Source organism: Lepisosteus platostomus, chromosome 1, assembly GCF_059453375.1.
Source record: "Lepisosteus platostomus isolate fLepPlt1 chromosome 1, fLepPlt1.hap1, whole genome shotgun sequence".
Lineage (NCBI taxonomy): Eukaryota > Metazoa > Chordata > Actinopteri > Semionotiformes > Lepisosteidae > Lepisosteus > Lepisosteus platostomus.
In genome coordinates, this window is record NC_142611.1 from 17,756,162 (window position 1) to 17,774,580 (window position 18,419).

Sequence of the window (18,419 nt, forward strand, 5' to 3'; positions counted from 1 at the left end):
TTGCGCGGGAGTCAGAGCTGATGCCAGCAAGCACTGGGCGCAAAACAGGGTCCACTCTGGACTGCACACCAGTCCATCCCAGGGGAGACACACAGACTCAAACAGACTCACACCTGGGGCTAATTTTCCCAGAAGAACCTACATTACCAGTATGTTTTTGGACTGTTGGAAAAAAACAGGTCTCCTGGGAGAAACCCATGCAAACACAGTGAAAATCAAACAAATGTATAAGATGGCAATATTTTCTGTAACCTCCTTATCATATCTTTCTGGATGTAATCACATAGTAAAATACAAAACAATTTAATGAGTGAAGTACAGCACCTTCTCTTGAAACACACAGGAATTGTCAAGAGGAAATTGTGATATACAGTATTTCATCCATTAACTTTCTACAATTTAGGAAGCAGCTGTGCTGGCTACAGGCATTGTGCAGTATATGGTAGCATCCTAAAACTGTACAAATTAAAATATTCTCTATTGCTGACTCAGAATGCTTACATAACATTGCTCATAGAGAGAGAGAGTCTTTATTATCCCTGGGGGGGATGTACAGATGGACAGAAGAAAAAAAAATGACAGGAACAAGATAATACATACATATTTGCATAGAAAGTCAAGTGTTAAGTAACAATATGGCTACGGGTATGAATGTAAACTTAAATCTATTGGTTTTGGAGTTGGGGAGTCAATATCTGCGTTCTGATGTGAGCAACTGGAAATTATAAAACAAGGAGTGTGAAGGATCACACGTGAATGATATATGGAGGAGAGGGCTGGAAGATCAGCACCAATGACCTTCTGACATAAGACTGCCCAGTTTGTTCTTGCTTCTCAGATTTAGGTTGCCAAACCAGCCGGTCAGGGTGAAACTACCCTGAACAGAACAGATGCAAGGAAGCATGAAGCACCTTCACTGTATCAAGACACACTCTCATTGTGAAGTCTTTTAAATATATGATGTTTAAAATGGTAGAATATAGGGATTTCACACTGAGCTTCAGTGTGAGAATTTTGGAGTTAGAATAATGTACAGTATAACTTGTCGCAAGCTCATATGAAAGCAAGAAACTAATCTTCAACATGGCAAAAAAGATTTTGCAAATGATAGTTGATTACTTAACTACCATCTTGTTCTGAGGAGGGGTTGAACCTCCCATTTTAGATCAGTGAATATGGTAATGAATATGTAATAGGTAATAGCACAGTATATGGCCCATATTCTAATCAAGAGGGTATGCACACACTTCAATACTAAACTGTTCCTTCACTGTAAATGCAACTATGAAAATAAAAAAACAACAACTTTGCTGCCTGTAACTCTAAGCCATACTGTGGGTCTGGGTTCCCATTGGAAATGAAAGATTATTATGAGATGGGCCTGTCTAAGAGCACTGGACTCTTCAATCTTCTTTGTTCCTGTACATACAAATGCAGAACAATTCTGTGGTGCAGTATGCATATAAATAAGTGTCTAGGATTCTATCTTTACTTTTATCTGTCCCTCCTCTCCTACAAAATGTATCCTCTGGCCTTAATCTTTCTTCTAAACCTAGCAGTTGTAGTTACTGAAATTTAAATTGAACTCTTTCATCATTGTGAAATGTTTAAATCCTTCCTGAATACTAGATTCAATGTCTTCTGAGCATGGATTTTAAATTGCAAAATTTGCTCACAATTTCCCCCAAACCATAAAAGGTTAAATTATTTTTAAACCATATTTACAGTACATGGAGAATATAAAGGTATTATGTCCATTCTTTTTATGTACAGTATTTTACAGTAACATTTTATTTTTAATGTCAGAATATAGGGAAAGCAGAGTGACAAAAGTTTTGATCTTCATCAGAGTCTGTAGCATGTCTCGACACATTACAGTATTTCTTTCATTTATGTTGATATTCAGCAGACTTTTGGTGATCCCCGTTTATTTAGATCCCTGTTTGTGTATCATGTCTCCACACATTATATCTTTCATTGATGTTCATTGATGTTTAGATATTCTGCAGACTTTTCAATACTATGGTGATCCCTGTTTATTTAGTCCACAGGGAAAGAAAGGCTGAAGAAGCAGAATCCTGCTCACAAATAGGCTTATTGCCCTGTTATTTACAGAGGGGGATACTAGCCACTGCAGTAAGATACTGTAGCTAAAAAGCCTGAGAGAGAGACTACCTTACACAGGTTCACTGGGACACACACAAATGTGAATGCTAAAGCACCCTAAAAAGACAATACACGCTGGCTGAGTATCTGACTAAGATAAGAAACAGCAATGAGAAACAGACCCTAAGGCCCCTGAGGAATTACAGATTTAGAAACAGCGAGATGAAGGCAGTTCTACAGTAGCAGCCCAGAGAGGACAGAGACAGAAACAGAGATGCCCTTTATTGTGCATTGTGAGAAATACACTGGAATTAGACAAACATTCTTCTCAACATAAAAAATCAAATCCCTGAATTCCCACACCTGCCAGATTCAGAACTATTTCAAATCCTGCTGGGGAAGGAGGGAGAAAACTCAATAGAGCTGGCAGCCCAGTATATCTCTTAATAATAGTTTTATATGATGGACTGTATGTACAGTAACTGTCCAATAATAAGTGTGCACTGGAGATGTCTGTCAGTGCTTTGACAACAATCTTATACTGTACATTGGTCATTGCTTGTTGAATCTGAATTTTAATTTGAGAGAAATGCTTCTTCTAGATGGACATGAGGTAAAAGAGGGAAAGAGGAAGAGCTCCTCCTGTTTTTTAGGAGAGGAAGAGAGCTTTGTACAGTAAGTTGAAAGGTCAGAAGATATTGAGACAGTCCATTCCAGGGGATATGTGATGCTACAATACATTAAGAGTTCTCTTTTCTCTTGTTCATTTAGACATCTTAGAGCAAAAATCAATTCATATATCCATTAAGAGAAATTGGTAGTAAGAAAAATGACTATCTGAAGACAATCCTGGAAGGACAGGCACAAAAGAAGGACTATACCAGAGATACAGTAGCATGGAAGTGCCTTGCAGTCAAGCAAAAATATTATGGTGTGTAAGTGGTCTATATTACACCAGTATTAATTGGGGTCCCTTTAAAATACTTAAAAGGAGACAGAATGTAAGGAAGTAATGATTATAGCACTGTTAGGAAAGCAACACAGTGAAAGACAGCCTACAGTATAGTCCACCTTTAACATTGGATTTGTGCAGGCACTGGGCACTAAATAAACTTGTATAAATGTATAAAAATTTGTGAAACTGGTTATGTTTCCTTTTTATATCCACCAGGCAGATGTTGTCACTGCTTTCAATTTGTATATTTATTTTGTTATAGTGAGGGATAGAAGAATACTCTTCAATCACAAAGAGTTACAAAGAGATACATACATTCAGTATACCATTCATTTATATCGTTTAGTTAATGAGCTTTTTGATTACAACTTCTACACTAGATACTCAAAAGCAACTACATCACTCATATGAATTAAATTGACATCAACTGGGATTGAGGTAACAATTGATTGCTCGAGTTGCAATGCAGAATGTTGAATACTCATCCAATTTATATGGATTCAGATCTCCCATGGTCACAAAGGAACAGCGACAGGCTGTTGCTGCATCCAATTGGCGTCTTCTGGCTCGGAGCCAGCAAGTTCTGGTGTGGCCGGAGGTGTGGGAGAAGGAGGGAGATTCCTGCTGCAGTGCACTACAGTAGCAATGCCTCTCTGAAGACCTGGCTAGTTAGTCCTAGCTGAACTGGCAGAGTTTGTGCACATGAAAAGTGACTGCGGGTCCGATGTAGCCCAGTGTAGCGTTAGTCCTGAATACTAAGATTTAGCTGTCGATTGTAGCTCGACAGCTGATCAGGCAAGCATTTAGGGTGGGTTACCGGCGGTTCATGAGTCTTGCTGTTGGGCTAACCTCGGGTGGATCCTTTGGTTACGTGTGGGTGACCTCCGGTCGACAAAGTAATCCTCTCTGACCATAGGGTTGTAAACACTTTGGGATGAGACTCTCCCTTGGAATCTCCCAGACCGAAAGGTCCCAGAGATGACCATTCATTAGAGTGGCTGGAGAATCTCAGCCCTGGGAATTGTTCCTTATCAGGAAACCCTATCAGACAGAAAAACACATTAAATCTGAACCACCTTAAATGGAATGGCCTCACTATGTCCAGCACCCAGAGATGAGGAAGAGAGAGTGGCAGGGGGACAGCAAACTTAATTCCTGTATTATTAATAAGCATTGCCGCTATACAGGTATGCACTGCTAAATTATAGTAGTGAAACAGAGCTTGTACTGTGTGATTCAATTTAAATATTAAAGGTTCAATTTTGTGGCAAGGCAAAAATAAAACAAGACTGAGACCAAAATTTTTAATCGACTGCTGTTGTGTTGAGCACACTGGTACTGGTTATTGAGAAACATCAATAGGTTAGGTTTCAAAGGAATGGACACATGGAAAGGCCAGAATCTCATTGACCTAACTATGACTGGGAAGGCTTATTACATCAGTATTGGTTTAGCCTAAATCACATTTTTCACTGTTCCTCATAAAACCCTCATAATACCGCTACCAGTCTTGGGGACCTGCTCCTTACATCATACCGTTTGTATTAATTTTAAGTTAGAGATAGAAACTTCACCTCAGGTCCACGTCAGATAAAAAAGGTGCTGTCATTTTTTTAAACTACACAAGGGAACAGAACTAAATTTAACGTTTCAATTTAAAATGTTGTTTGATTACAGTCAACAGGACTAGATATCAGTTTTCCTTATGGGAGAACTCTATGCAATTTGCCCATCTAATGGGTAGGTTGTTTTTACCTAAAATAATGAAATGAAAAAACATTATTTTTTATGTTCTAACTGAATACCCCATCCATTCATTATTAAACGCTTTATCCAATAGAGGGATGCAGTAGAGCCTATTCCAACATGCAATGAGTGGAGGGTGGGATATACCCTGGATTGGGATGCCTGTCCATTGCATGGCACACACAGACACAAACGTGTACACACTCTAAAGCTAAAGAAATGTATTTTTTTTTTAATAGAGACACCCAATAAACCTACAGATAGCATATCATTGGATTGTGGGGGCATCTGGAAAAGACCATAGAATGATCAAACTCCACTTTGAGGGTATCCTTGGGTGTTACTGAAATCAGGACCCCAGAGATGTACTGAAAGTTAGCATTACTAAATAAGAAGCCCCTGTGTTTCCCCATTTTTTATATGTTGCATTTAAATGACAAGTAATAGCTTACTTATGGTATCTTCCCAGCATATGATCTTTTCATCCCAATGCTTTTCCACTGACAATTTGCTCAACTTTTATTTATAAAAGATATTTCTGAAAATAATCTCTTTATCTGATCAATATTTGTAATTATGTATTCATCTTGTTCCAAGTGGAAAATGTATGAAGATTAAATTAAAACCTTCTGCTAAATCCGAATACATATTCTAACTATTTTATATTTTGCATGTACTTTTAACACTTTTTTAACCAGATCTGGCTTTCAATGGTTTAAGGCAGTCAGAAAAATCAACCAATAATCAATTTAATAGCCAAGGTAGAAGAATAGCAGTCCAAGCTGTCTCTGATAAAAAGATTATTTCAATGACGCAGAGTATGACATCTATTCTCCAATTACTATACTGGTCCACACTACCCTATTTAGTGTATATTTAGTGATCATCACATGGAGTACTACTGTCATTTGCATTACTGCAAATGACAGCCCACAAGCTTCCAATAATAAGAATAGAAATCATGATGTCTTCACTTGATTTGAGAAGAACCCCAGCCTATGGATCATCTGCAATGACAATATGCCATAGAAATGAAACACATGCAAGGAACACGATGCAAGACTATTGTGTCTGTGAAGCTACAAGCAGTTTTTAGGGAGATTCACTGATTTTCTGCCTATTTTTATATAGATTTTTCAACATAGTGTTTCTGTTAAATTATTAAACCAATACTGCAACTTCACAGGAGCATTAATTTGCACATTTCTAATGACTTAAATTTCTGGGGGCTTATAAAATAATGATCAAAGTAAAATCAATACAAACTGATAAAGGTGTGCAATGGTGAAATTTAAAACTTTTTGATAGGCAAAATTCCATTATGAGGGTTTTTACATTGCATAAAATATCCAATTAATATCAGAGCAGGCTGAGGCATCAATTGATTCATACACATGAGGCCTTTTGTTGATCTGTGAGGCCGACTTTGATCTTGTCAGTCTTGGATACTGTGTGATGGTTAATTAGCAATACAAGAACAGAATGCATCAATAAGAAAAAGAACAAGAAATCATCAGTGAAGTCTACAGAAGGTTTTCCTATTATATTGTTTTACAATATGCCTTACTCCGAGGACTCTTGAACTGTGGGCTCTGATACATAAGTAGCCTATGACATATTCCCTTGTGTGTCACAGTCACAACTGAATTCATAGTAATAGTACAGTGAGGTACATCTTTAACATTTAACTTGCATGATTAAACTAAAAGCTTATTTTGTGGTGTATATTATAAAACAAAACAAGCTTACAGTATGTTGTGTCATGTTGAATTATCATCAGAATACGAAAATTGTTCTGTTATCTAGTAAATTTCATACAGTCCTCTGTTTATTACATTACAAATAGTCAAGCAAACCTAGTCTACTAGTGATATTTCTAGTTCTTTGTTTGGAATTGAGAGAGGTGAACTGGTAGAGATAATCATCTAGTCTCTGGAGACTCCAAAAACAAAACAAGAAAGTGATCAGAAATAACTTTAAGTTCAAATTCACATGAACATTAGTGTGTGACATACAGTACAGTACCACAAAACATTATTGAATGAGTGCCTGAAGTCAAAACTGGAACATTACTTACAACAAAACTCATCTTAGTGCAAAATAAATCTGTACAGTATATACAGTATATTTAGAAATGAATATGAAATTAAATTAAAAAACGGAAGTCTGCACTGGAGAAAAATACCCAAATACAAAGGGCTTAAAAAGCACTTTGTTCCTTAGTTGAGAATTGCTAAATGCAAAAAAAAACTTCAAATGTTTGGAGATAATTTGATTTTGGCTTATGTGCAGGATACAGTATGTGTCAAGAGGTCCTGAAGATGCTGTAAATAAAACGGGAAGCATACAGTACCTCTATCATATAACAGCATTAGCCAGTGCATCAGTAACATGGGCATTAAAGTGAATGAACAATTTATTGAAATGATTTGTAAAGCTGGTTGTTTTGTTCTGCAGCTTGAAAATAAACCACCAACAAACCAAATTTAGCACAGCTTATGATTTATGTGCAGTTCATATTCCAATACAAAGTAATAGAAGAGCTTTTAATCTGCAAACAGTTACTGACCAAGACAACAAGTGCTCAGATTTTTTGGTTTGTGACTGATTTCATTACCGCACACTCTCCTCCCTGAACTGTGTCAGCTTTTAAACTCATGGAGCGACAGGTATGATACACAATCACAGAGGACAGAGGACTGAACTTACGTTCAGTAATAGACTGATTCATCCACGGTGCGACAGGGAGCGCTACAGGAGGTCATTCTTGCCTTCTGCCATAAGACTGTACAATGCATCCACCTTGCGTCTGGGCAGAGGCAACATCGACAGTGACCTGTTTCTGGACTAAACGCATCTACACATCTACTGCTACATCTGTTGTCTTTCTTTTTCTTTTTCTTTTTCCCGTTTACAACCATTTTTTGTGCAATATATGCCAGGGACCTGTGCAATACATTTATATTTATATCTATAGTTACATCTATATTTATATTCATATGTGTGATACGATTTTCTGTGTACTGTTCTGTTCTAGTTTGTTCTTGTGTGTCCGGAGTGTGAGTAACTCTTGTATTGTATTGTATTGTATATATTGTACTATTATTATATAATTCGTTACACTGTGGCTGTGTTGTGTGTGTTAAGCTGCTGTTGCACTGCAATTTCCCTCACGGGATCAATAAAGTATCTATCTATCTACTGCCACCCACTGTACACTGATTGACAGCGACTGGCACTAAAATTAAAAACATTTGAGGTTATGAAGCCAGTTAAAAAAATTCTAAATTTAATAGGCAAATCCTCCAAAGGAATTAAGAATATGTTATTATTATTCGTATGAGCTTAACATGCAGAAGTTATATAGTTACTGTATATTGTCACAGTCAGGTGCCTCAGCCAGTTATGTTAAGGATGTGGAAAATGCAAAAGGAGAAACAGGGGTCATCCATTCATTTGTTTTGCTTCATTCAAAAAGTAAAATGGATATCAAAAGGAAAAATACAAGTGCAAACTAAACAAAATCCACAAGCAGTGGCTCCCTGCTGGCAGAATATCTGATTTTTTTTTCCCATCTGGATAACCTATGGCTGAAGTTTAATTTTTATATAACAAAGTTTAATTGAAATATAACAAAAGCGGATGTTACCCTGATGATTCCTTTTGTCACAATAGTTTTGAAGATTTATGCATATACTATATAAAGGCAATCATAATCACATGCTGAAGAGCTGTTAGCGCAGATTGTTGGCATGAATTGTGGATGCATTTGGATGACTAATGAAATATTTCTGGATCTTTCATTGCCTTATACCTTAATTAAGAAAATCATCCTAGGATGAAACTAAGATGATTTCTCAGTGCCTTTAAGACTTGACTTTCCTTATTCCTTATGAAACATGGCAACTTTAAACCCTAAGCAGAAAATGATCGATCTATCAATCCCAAGATTTTAATACTTTGAAAAGGCTGCTTACAGATTATTTTATTACAATGGAAAAATGTGTTCTGCTTTCCCTGGCTGCAAATATATTGCAACATTTTTTTTAAAAAGAAACTAACATTTCTATTTTTGCTTTTAGATTTAAACTTTTGCTTTTCAAGTTTCTTGTGATTTTTCATTAAATCACATTTTCCACCAACTTTTTTTCCTATTCAGAATTATGAGGGGACATACTGTACAGTAAGCCCCTGTGCCCCACTACAACAACATAAAATGTATTACAGTACATTACTACATACAATTCATATTACCACTGCACTCCTGGAAATAAGTGTGCTTTATTTTTTAAATGTAAAATATCATCAATTTAGAAATATCTAGCAATTTTATCTCAAAGAAATGCTATAAGATTGAAACCACTTTTAAAAAAATAGCTGAACACCTACAGGTCAGAAGTTGTCTTATGAATTTGCTTCTTCTACCACACTTTGTCCTGCTGGGGATGTCAGTGAGACTCATATTTCATTTTCAGGGTAGCTTTTTTTAATAGCTGGTAGTGCTGACAACTCAGACATGCAATGATATGTACAATACTTGGAAACAAATCAAGAAGTCTTTTCACTGATTCATCAGAACATTCTGGGTTTTAGGTTTGGACACTTTCTGAACATTCTGTCAAGTGAATGGATCTGAAATGGAGCTGCAGGGATTTGTCACAGGAAAGGTCAGCTATTTCTCTCTGTTACTGTACACTTGAGGTGTAGCTTTGTGTGGCTCATGGAACAGCAAAATGATTCGTATCCATTCATATTCAAAACTGAATTTAATCTGGAGGCTTGAAAATCAGAGAATGAGCTTTTCTTGTAATTTATAAACAGGACTTTGCTCTATTGACTTAAATATATTCAAGACAGACTATCTCACACAAACATTTCATTTTGAAAATAATCCTGGTAACTACCTGTATGTAGTATATAGTACAGTATATAGGATATAGGATATAGGATATAAGATAAACATGCTATAAGTTTACTAAAATATAGCCAAGATTAAATGTTGTTTAGCTGCTGGGCACTATTTTGTGTGTATATTAAACTAAATATACAGTATGTTCCTTTTGTACCAAGGGAAAGTGTTTGACACAGAAAACACACAGAATCTTTTTTTTCCAAGGATTGTGCACTCAAGGGGACAAATACTTTGGTTTCAGTCTTCCTCAATTCATCACCCCCTCAATTTCCTATCAGCCTGAAGTCTGCTATCTGGGTAGCCAAAGCAGTTTAAAATGTATTAAGACATGCTTGTGTTATTGACACAATGGCCAGGGAAAATGCCAGAGCACATTATATACTGTACAGTACATAGCAATTATTGTGATGCATTTTACTTTGTATGAAGTGAAATGTCCCATTAGAAACTAATCATGTATTATTGATTAAAAAGACTTGTTGGAATTTTTCTGCAAGCTAGTTTTTCAGGAGAAGTACACAGAAATACATACATAAAAGCGGAAAATCAATACATGGTGATTTCCAATACTTCATTGCTAAGGAAAATCAATTTTAAGTTATTAGAAAAGTTTAGTAGTGATTTAAATGTAAAATGAGAAATACAATGACAGCTTTGAATTGGTACTGAAATTTCTTTGGAGACTTAAAAAGTACAAAGAATACAGTAGTAACTGCTAAGATATATGGGTTTGTTTTCTGTTTGAAAAAAAAAAACTGACATTTTTAATCTAACTGCCACTAGCTCAGTGTCCTATATACTGTACAGTACATTGCTTTGTTGGTGTGAAAAATTGTATAGAAAGCCTTAAGCCATATATTTCATACACACCTAAAATGACTTCAGAAATATGTTATCAAGGACAAATGTATTGTACATATAACTCCATGTTACTGACTACACCTGTCAAGGGTCTCCACTAGTTGACAACAGTTTGCTGCATGTGAAGGACATCCAGCTTAAGAAAATAAAAGACTGAAGAAGATTAAAGACCTTTAGAGCAGGCTCTCCTGAGGGGCATAATTTCTTAAAGAGAGAAAATGAGAGCATTGCACACAGATAAGGAGTGGTTTGATTTGTAGCTCTGACGATTATGCAAAGCCTTTTTTTTCCTGTAGAGAAAAGTAGTCTTGCCCCTGCACAAGGAACAGAATATTAATATCCAAACACCAGACTTATAATAAAGTCCTCATCAAGAGGAAACCTTTGCAGCTGATGATCCTGTTAAAAATGAAATCCCCATGTAGTAAAATAGCAAAAGAAAACTGATTTGCAAGACATAAACCAGCTTGAGCAGTATACAGTATGCACCTGTAGAAGAACAATAGGAACAGATTGCTGTGATGTTTTATCTGTGAAATCATACAGAATTACTTTTAAAATGTGAAATTCTGGCAGTGTACTGATGGATACTTAGTTTAAATGGATAAATTAAATTGATTTAAGCAATCTCTCACACAGACTGCTTTCTTATTGTACTGTAAGTGATTTAAATCCAAAATCCCATCACAAGCAGTCTTTGAGAATTATACAACTTCTTGAAATGCCTTGTACTGTCTTGCATTATTCTTGCGTTTTAAAGTGTGATCTTGAAGAAACAATAGTCTTGATCCCTAACAAAATAAGCTGAACAATATGGATATATGAAATTAGCACAATAAACATAACTGGAAGAAAAATTAGGAATGCTTAGGATAGCTACTGTACTTTTATCAATGTTGTAATACATTGATACATGGTTTGGAGTGTATGATTGACAAAAACATTGTTATTATATAATATATTAGATTTTTAAAATATGCCTCTATTTCCCTAAATATACTGTAATAAGCATCTGTGATTTTGACATGTATTTACATTGTGATTACTTAATTTGCATAGTTACTGTACAGTATATACAGTATGTGTTTGAAAATGTCATCCTATCCTACATGCATGTGTAGATTTCTGATAGAAGTACAGTAGCTTGTAATTAACAATCTTACCATTGAAAGTGGACAGTGGAGACATTAAGTGATTTTAAAACAGTGACAAAAGAGCAAAGAATATAAGGGCTGTTGACAGCACTTTTAATTTATGCATTATAACTGTAGGGTGTGTTGAGTACGATTAAAGACAACAATCATCCTTGGCCAAATGTGTAAAATTCACAAGCCTGCCTGTGATTCTGTCCTCTTGTGAGAATGTTATCTCCTCGAGCACTGAATGGGTCCTGCAGTCATCCCTTAAAGAACCTTAGTTGTTTGCGTTTGACTGAACACCTGTATCTCTTGACACCAGCTGCTCAACTAAAATTACACCCACCATCTAGTTTGAAAAATTCTGCACAGTCCCACACGCCATAACATTTGACAGAAATATGAAACAAAACAAAAAATCGATAGTGAGTCTTTACTTCTTGGTATGACTCTTGGCATTAATTTACAATTATAATTAATGTGCAATTTAAAGATGATGTTTGTTATTCAAAATAAAATAGCCTCTAATCACAAAGCCCCCAACAACCAGAAACTATCGTTGTTTTGCTCCTTTCAGTATAATCATTATAATTATTTATGGGTAAAACAAACATTTTATTTTGTGAGCTTAATCTTTAGAGAAGGCGAAATTTGTTTGAAACTAATTCCACTAGATATTTTGTTCCTGTGAGAGTATGTGTCTGCGAGTGCAGATTATTCAGGTCCATCAGATTACATGTTTATGTTTAAATTTGAATTTAGAGCACCCAAAAAACTGAAAGACTGAACATCAAAATAAATATTGCTCAAGTTGCACATACATGTTTTTCTTAAATAATACAGTATGTATTGATATGGATTATTGATATTGATCAAATGTTCTTTGGCATAATTTTTATTAATTGATGCTGTGATACAATCGTGTGCCTTGACTGTTGTACACTATAAGCATCCCTTTAGAGAGTTGATTTGACATACTGTAGGTGATGAGGTTATTTATCTAGTTGACTGTCAAGTGTAATGGAAATCAGGGAAACAACAGAGAAAGGAACCAACAAGGAACCAACATGCCTCACTTTTCAAGAAAGAAAAACTACTTCATTCCATTGGTACTGTATGTTGGAGGCTGGATTAAATCAGAATGATTTGCTGTCTGGAGAGTTAACAGCCAACAGTCTCTAAGATAACAAGACATTACAGCCAAACACAGACCATCAGTAACAGGCAACTTGACTGTGCAGAGCTCCTTTGATCAAATCCTGGAACCTCAATTGCTATTCTCCTTGTAGGTTCGTCTAGTTGTAATAGCATTGCAGCTCGACTTTCTTTTGCTGTTCATATATCGAACAGCATTGAATTTCCCACTGAATTTTGCGGAATGAGTGGGACAATGTGAGGCATCTAGACCTCACATACTGTTCCTGTAAAAGTGAATGCTTGTCCAGGCTCTACAAGAGAAATGTAAGAGAATCAAAGTAAAAGAAGCACAGCTTGTATTGATTTCAAGCAAGGCCACAGATACAGGTAATTCTCAATTTACGTGGAGGATAAATTCCTGAAAACTGCTGCGTCAATCAAAACATTTTACATTGAAACTAGTTCCCCATAAGAATGCATGTACTGTACTGTACATGAATGGGATGTGTTCAAGGTCCATTCACAACTGGAGCCTTGAATTTCTTAATAAAAAAACAACTACATACATGTCTTCATGTAATGTGTTTGTACTGTATAGCTGTAACAAAAGTCATTTTAAACTAAATGTTTGCTCGTGTTTATGTGGGTTTTTGGAAGACAGCTGGACTGCACAACTACGGTATCTTCAGTTTTACTCTCACTGAGCCTTTTGAATGGCATGTACTGTATTTTGTCTAGGTACAGTAAATGACAAAATGTATATTTTATGTGTCTAGTCACAAATATTTTCAAATATTTTCAACTGATTATTACAGATGCAGCCATTCCAAATGAGCGAGGTACGCTGCGGTACACCTTGTGTAACTGCCAGATGGAGCTAATAAAGCTTAACCTCTAATGTACAGCATTTGAGCTGTCACCAGAGAACACCTGGTTTCGAATCCCTATCACTGCTAAGGGACAATCTTTATTCAATTAAGAATTTAAGTTTTATACTCTTTAGACTTTTAATTTTAAACTGTGTATTAGAGCATGTTAATCATTAAACATTAAAAAGTTGGTATATTTTATAAAAGCAAGATTGCTCAGTTGGACAAAATTACACAAGCTACCACCTTTATCATAAATATTTTAATTTAATGCATCAACATCTTTACCGAAGATATTACTAATAGTATTAATAATGAATGACCTTGGACAAGCTGTAAGCTCAAAGTATTACCCTGGTCCACATTTGTTTTGTAACCGTCTTTGTAAATGAAAATACTTTATTTTTTCATTGACAAAAAGTAACACCACAGCATTTCGTTGATCCGATCACGTATTCGTTTCCAATCATACAAAGTACGTTTTGAGACTCTCCAATTCATCATGCCTTTCACATGCTCATAAACGATATTAATTTAGGAACATAAACATATTATGTAAACTTTATATGGCTGGTATTGGTATTTTAAAGAAAAAATACACACCAGTATTCCACTTTCTCCCTAACATTTTAAGCATCATGCCTTACATGTGATTAGTTAGGAAACATTTTTATGTGCTCCTTCTGATCATATTAACATATTAAGACATATTAACATTTGACCATATTAACATTCAGACATATTAAGTTTATATACTTTGTGAAAAGTGATAGTGTTTTAACCTTTTCTGTGAATTCGCTCGTTATCGATGCTTTAAACAAAAGCATACTTTTAGAATTTGATTAACAGGGAATATAATATGGAATCGAGTATCTAAAAAAATTATAATTATATAATTATAAGCATGTACTGTCTGGCAGAATAAACTGAAGAGGTAGTTAATGCGACATGGAAGATAATAATAATAATAATAATAATGTAGTGCTTTCAGGCTAACACTCTACTAGCTGGGGAATTGAACCCAGGCCTCCAGCATCATGCAACAGGGAAGCAGCCAGTTGAGCTGCAGCAAGATCTGTAAGATTGTAGACTGTCTTAATTACTCATCTCATATATTGAATATTCAAATTGACAAACTTTTCAAAGACAAAAGTGCTTTGCATTGCGTTTTGTTTTTCAAATTTTTGCTCAAGCGGTATCCTACTTTGTTTTAGAGTTTTATTGATTCGATTATTTGCTGATTTTATACAATACATCATAAAACTTGACTATGACAATAAAGCTATTTTATAGATTTAAATCAGGAAACATGAAAGCATTGGAGATGATAGATGACTGGAAGAGCACTGAGACAGAGCTCTGCCTGTGTATCACCAAGGGATTTTACTCATCCAGGTGTGCAACCAAGTACAAATAGTGTATTGTCTCCTCAGCAGGTTTCCAGTTGCTGACCATACCAATACATGTTAAATTGAGACTTAATCTGTCCTAAATTAAGGAGTAGTGTTCAGTGTACTACTATGGTGCATTATACTGAAAACATGCAAATTAGTATAGAGTTTAAGAGTGTGTAAATTGAGTTGACTGGTATGAGAAGCCTTGGATCAACCCAGATGATGACAAATGGAAACTATCATAATGAATTTATGTACTGTACGTCACGGCTTCATAAAAATGTCAGTGTCTTTACTGTACAGAAAAGATAACCATTATAAGAAATTTGTGGATTTATTACATTTATAAGTAATGTTTCTTTGGACACACAGGAAAAGTATTGCTACTGTAATTTAAATACTCTAGATTACCAAAAGGATGGGTGTCGCCCTCACTGTACATTTAATAAGATGGGTCTATTCTTGGCATTAATGACTGCTGCAAACCAAGGAAAGATATACAGTATTATCACAAGATAGATGGCATTAGGAGCTCCGCACCATTCCTCATGTACAGTAATTTTTTAACTAGTACAGTGAAAGAAGTACAGTAACTGCTGAACCAAAACTTAATTTTTCAGGGGTCAGTTTTTTTCAAAATTCTGTGAATGTGTATTCGTTATTTTGTAGTATATTTATGATGGGTTTGTGAGTGCATAGGGTACTGTAAATGTTGCTTTGAGCATTTCATAACATACATCACTGCGCTTTCAGCTTTCTGTGATCCACATAGATAAAAAAATCAATAACTCAGAAAATAGTTATTACAGGTGCTCTGGCAGATTGCATCATCATCATCATCATCTATAATGATAGTTGAAAGGCACTTTTTTAAGAAACACAAAGTTTGAAATGATAGTTTATGCTGCAAATCATATGTAAAGACAAAGAAAATATTGTAAAAGTTCTAGTGCTTATTGTAAGAAAAAGGTGGTGTTGCTTTTTTCTATTTGGTTGTGTTACACTTTACACTCTAAGGGAACACTGCACATCTGATATTAATTCTGAGGTCATTTTATTTTGAGTTTTTAAGTTTACATAAAAACTCTTGTCAAAGTGTAAGCTTTAGATTTGTTTCAAGCAGTTGTACTTTAGTTTTCACACTCCTTAAGAATGTCTGATCTGATTACCCTTTTTCATCTGATTCATTTCTCACACAAATGTAGAGCTAGGATTAGGACCAAGCTCCCAAATAGGATACAGTGAAATGTACTGCTTTCAGTTGTTCTCTAGTTCTGCAACATACAGGGTAAACCTTGCTATTACATGTTTGAAAGGTTTAATAAACAATGCAGGTCTTTATCAACATTTTGATCCTTAAAAAACAACATCTGTGTTTAGTGCAGTTGTAAATGACTAGGCGATGTAGCCAAGTTTCTGATCAACAGCAGTTCTCCATCTGTCACCTACTGTATCGTAGTCATAACAGCAGGTGTCAGACTAGATTTACAAGGCTTTGTTTCTTTTAATTCCACCACTTTAACTAACCTCAAGTTTCATTCTCATTGTCATTTCAGGCACACTTTTCACATCAGGTTCTCTTTTTATTCTTTCACCTGGTGAGCTGAAATTTGTTAATTAAAATCATTGTTTTTGGGTGGTGGTGCTATTCAATTTAGGAAGTGGGGGGGGGGGGGAGAATAAAAACTTCATTTGAAGTTTATACTGTAATTGTGAAATTAATCAAAACGTTAATTTTAACAAGAATGATTAACATTTGCAGCGATTATCTCCCATTTTGGCCCTAGTCACAAAAAAGACAGCAAGTGAGAAGAATTTATTTTTTTATTTATAAATTCTTGTTTCAAAAAGACCACTTTATTACCTAAGAAATCCGATGTTTAGAGATTCAGAGATTCATAAAATTTCTGCCTATGATTATTCCTCTTATTTTCAAATTCTGCCAAATAGCTGCAAACATCCACAAATGTATTATAAAACTTATTTGCAGTCTTTGACTTCCAGTGATGATATCAAATATAATTGTACAACTTCAGTGAAAGTGAAATCAAAATCTAACATTAAAATGAGAGTTATAATTACAAACAGAAGACTCCAATTGCATAGTAAACTCAATAATTCTAGCTATTTTATGGAAAGTTTTATTATTTAATTCTACCTCTAAACCCATACTGTAGCATTCCTGCTATAGCTATGCATGCACACATGTGCCTTTTGATGGACTAGTCTTTAGTCCAGGGTGTAATCCTTCCTTGCACCTTATGCTTCTGGGATGTGATTTGGATTGCCATAATCCTTATCAGAAATAAGCTGCTTATATACACTATAAGCTTATAATATATAACTTACAAGGAACTCCTTTCAGGTTGATGGTGTGTTTTAAGAGCATACAGTTGCTATGATTTATAGGACTGAATAATAATGAGCTATTTCTGCTTCACAACACTGAAGGGGGCACATTTATGTAGTATACTATTTAGTACACTGATATTCATTCCTGGTGGCTGTTTCACAAAGCAGGTTTAACTGCTTCAGTTTATTTTTTTACAAATTAGCCAGATATACTGTAATTAACCAGTTTGCAGACTTGTTCTGGTTTCAAAACAGCACACTCTACACTCTGGTTTCAATTGTCTCGTTAAAGTCAGGAATCAACCATCTTGCTAACCTAGCATGCATGCCACATGTCAGAAGGGAAGAGGGTTGAGCATCGAATCTTTCATCCACACTAGCAAAACCATGGCCCACAAAATGTGTCAGATTTCAGCAACCATGAATTAGAGCTCATGGAAAACAATAGGTGGCAAAATATGTTATAATGGTGAAAATACTGCAGCTGCTAAAAAAAGCCAAAGAATTAAGTTAATTATGTAATGCTATGACACATCTTGAGATCTTACAAAACTATTGAAATTGGATGAACACACATGAACTGTATTGTTGTAACTTAAATTACATTGTTATCGCATTGAAGTGAAGCTCCTATTTAATCCCTTGTGTAGTTGTGCAACACAATGAAAAGACCTGGTAGGAGGTCAAGACAAAATAAAATTATTTTATCCATCATAGTATGTGGTTCTTCAATACAACTACTGGACAATACACAGTGTAGTGCAACACCCATTGCAAGTCCAGATAACACTCATTGTAGGCTCACACATTTTAATACTTCTTTTGAAGCAAGTGATCGTTTGGCTCTGTGGGGGCTTTAATGGAGGGGTCTGAGCAGTCCAGAGCACATACTATTTTGGGAAATGTTGCAAAAAACTGTGGAGTTCATGATGCTTAGATGCAGGGAGCAGA

General features: G+C 35.3%; 1 protein-coding gene across 5 annotated transcripts in view; it reads left to right on the top strand.

The window, feature by feature from the left end:
- The window catches only part of LOC148677792 (leucine-rich repeat and immunoglobulin-like domain-containing nogo receptor-interacting protein 2), a 504,064-nt gene that overhangs the window by 269,468 nt on the left and 216,177 nt on the right, over positions 1–18,419 (top strand). For 2 of the 5 annotated variants that reach the window (XM_088626241.1, XM_088626215.1), the window contains exon 4: positions 9,401–9,474. The exons of the other annotated variants lie outside the window; for them this stretch is intronic. The gene's annotated coding sequence lies outside the window, so the exon portion shown is untranslated. The remainder of the gene's footprint in view (positions 1–9,400; positions 9,475–18,419) is intronic. 5 annotated transcript variants of the gene reach the window in all.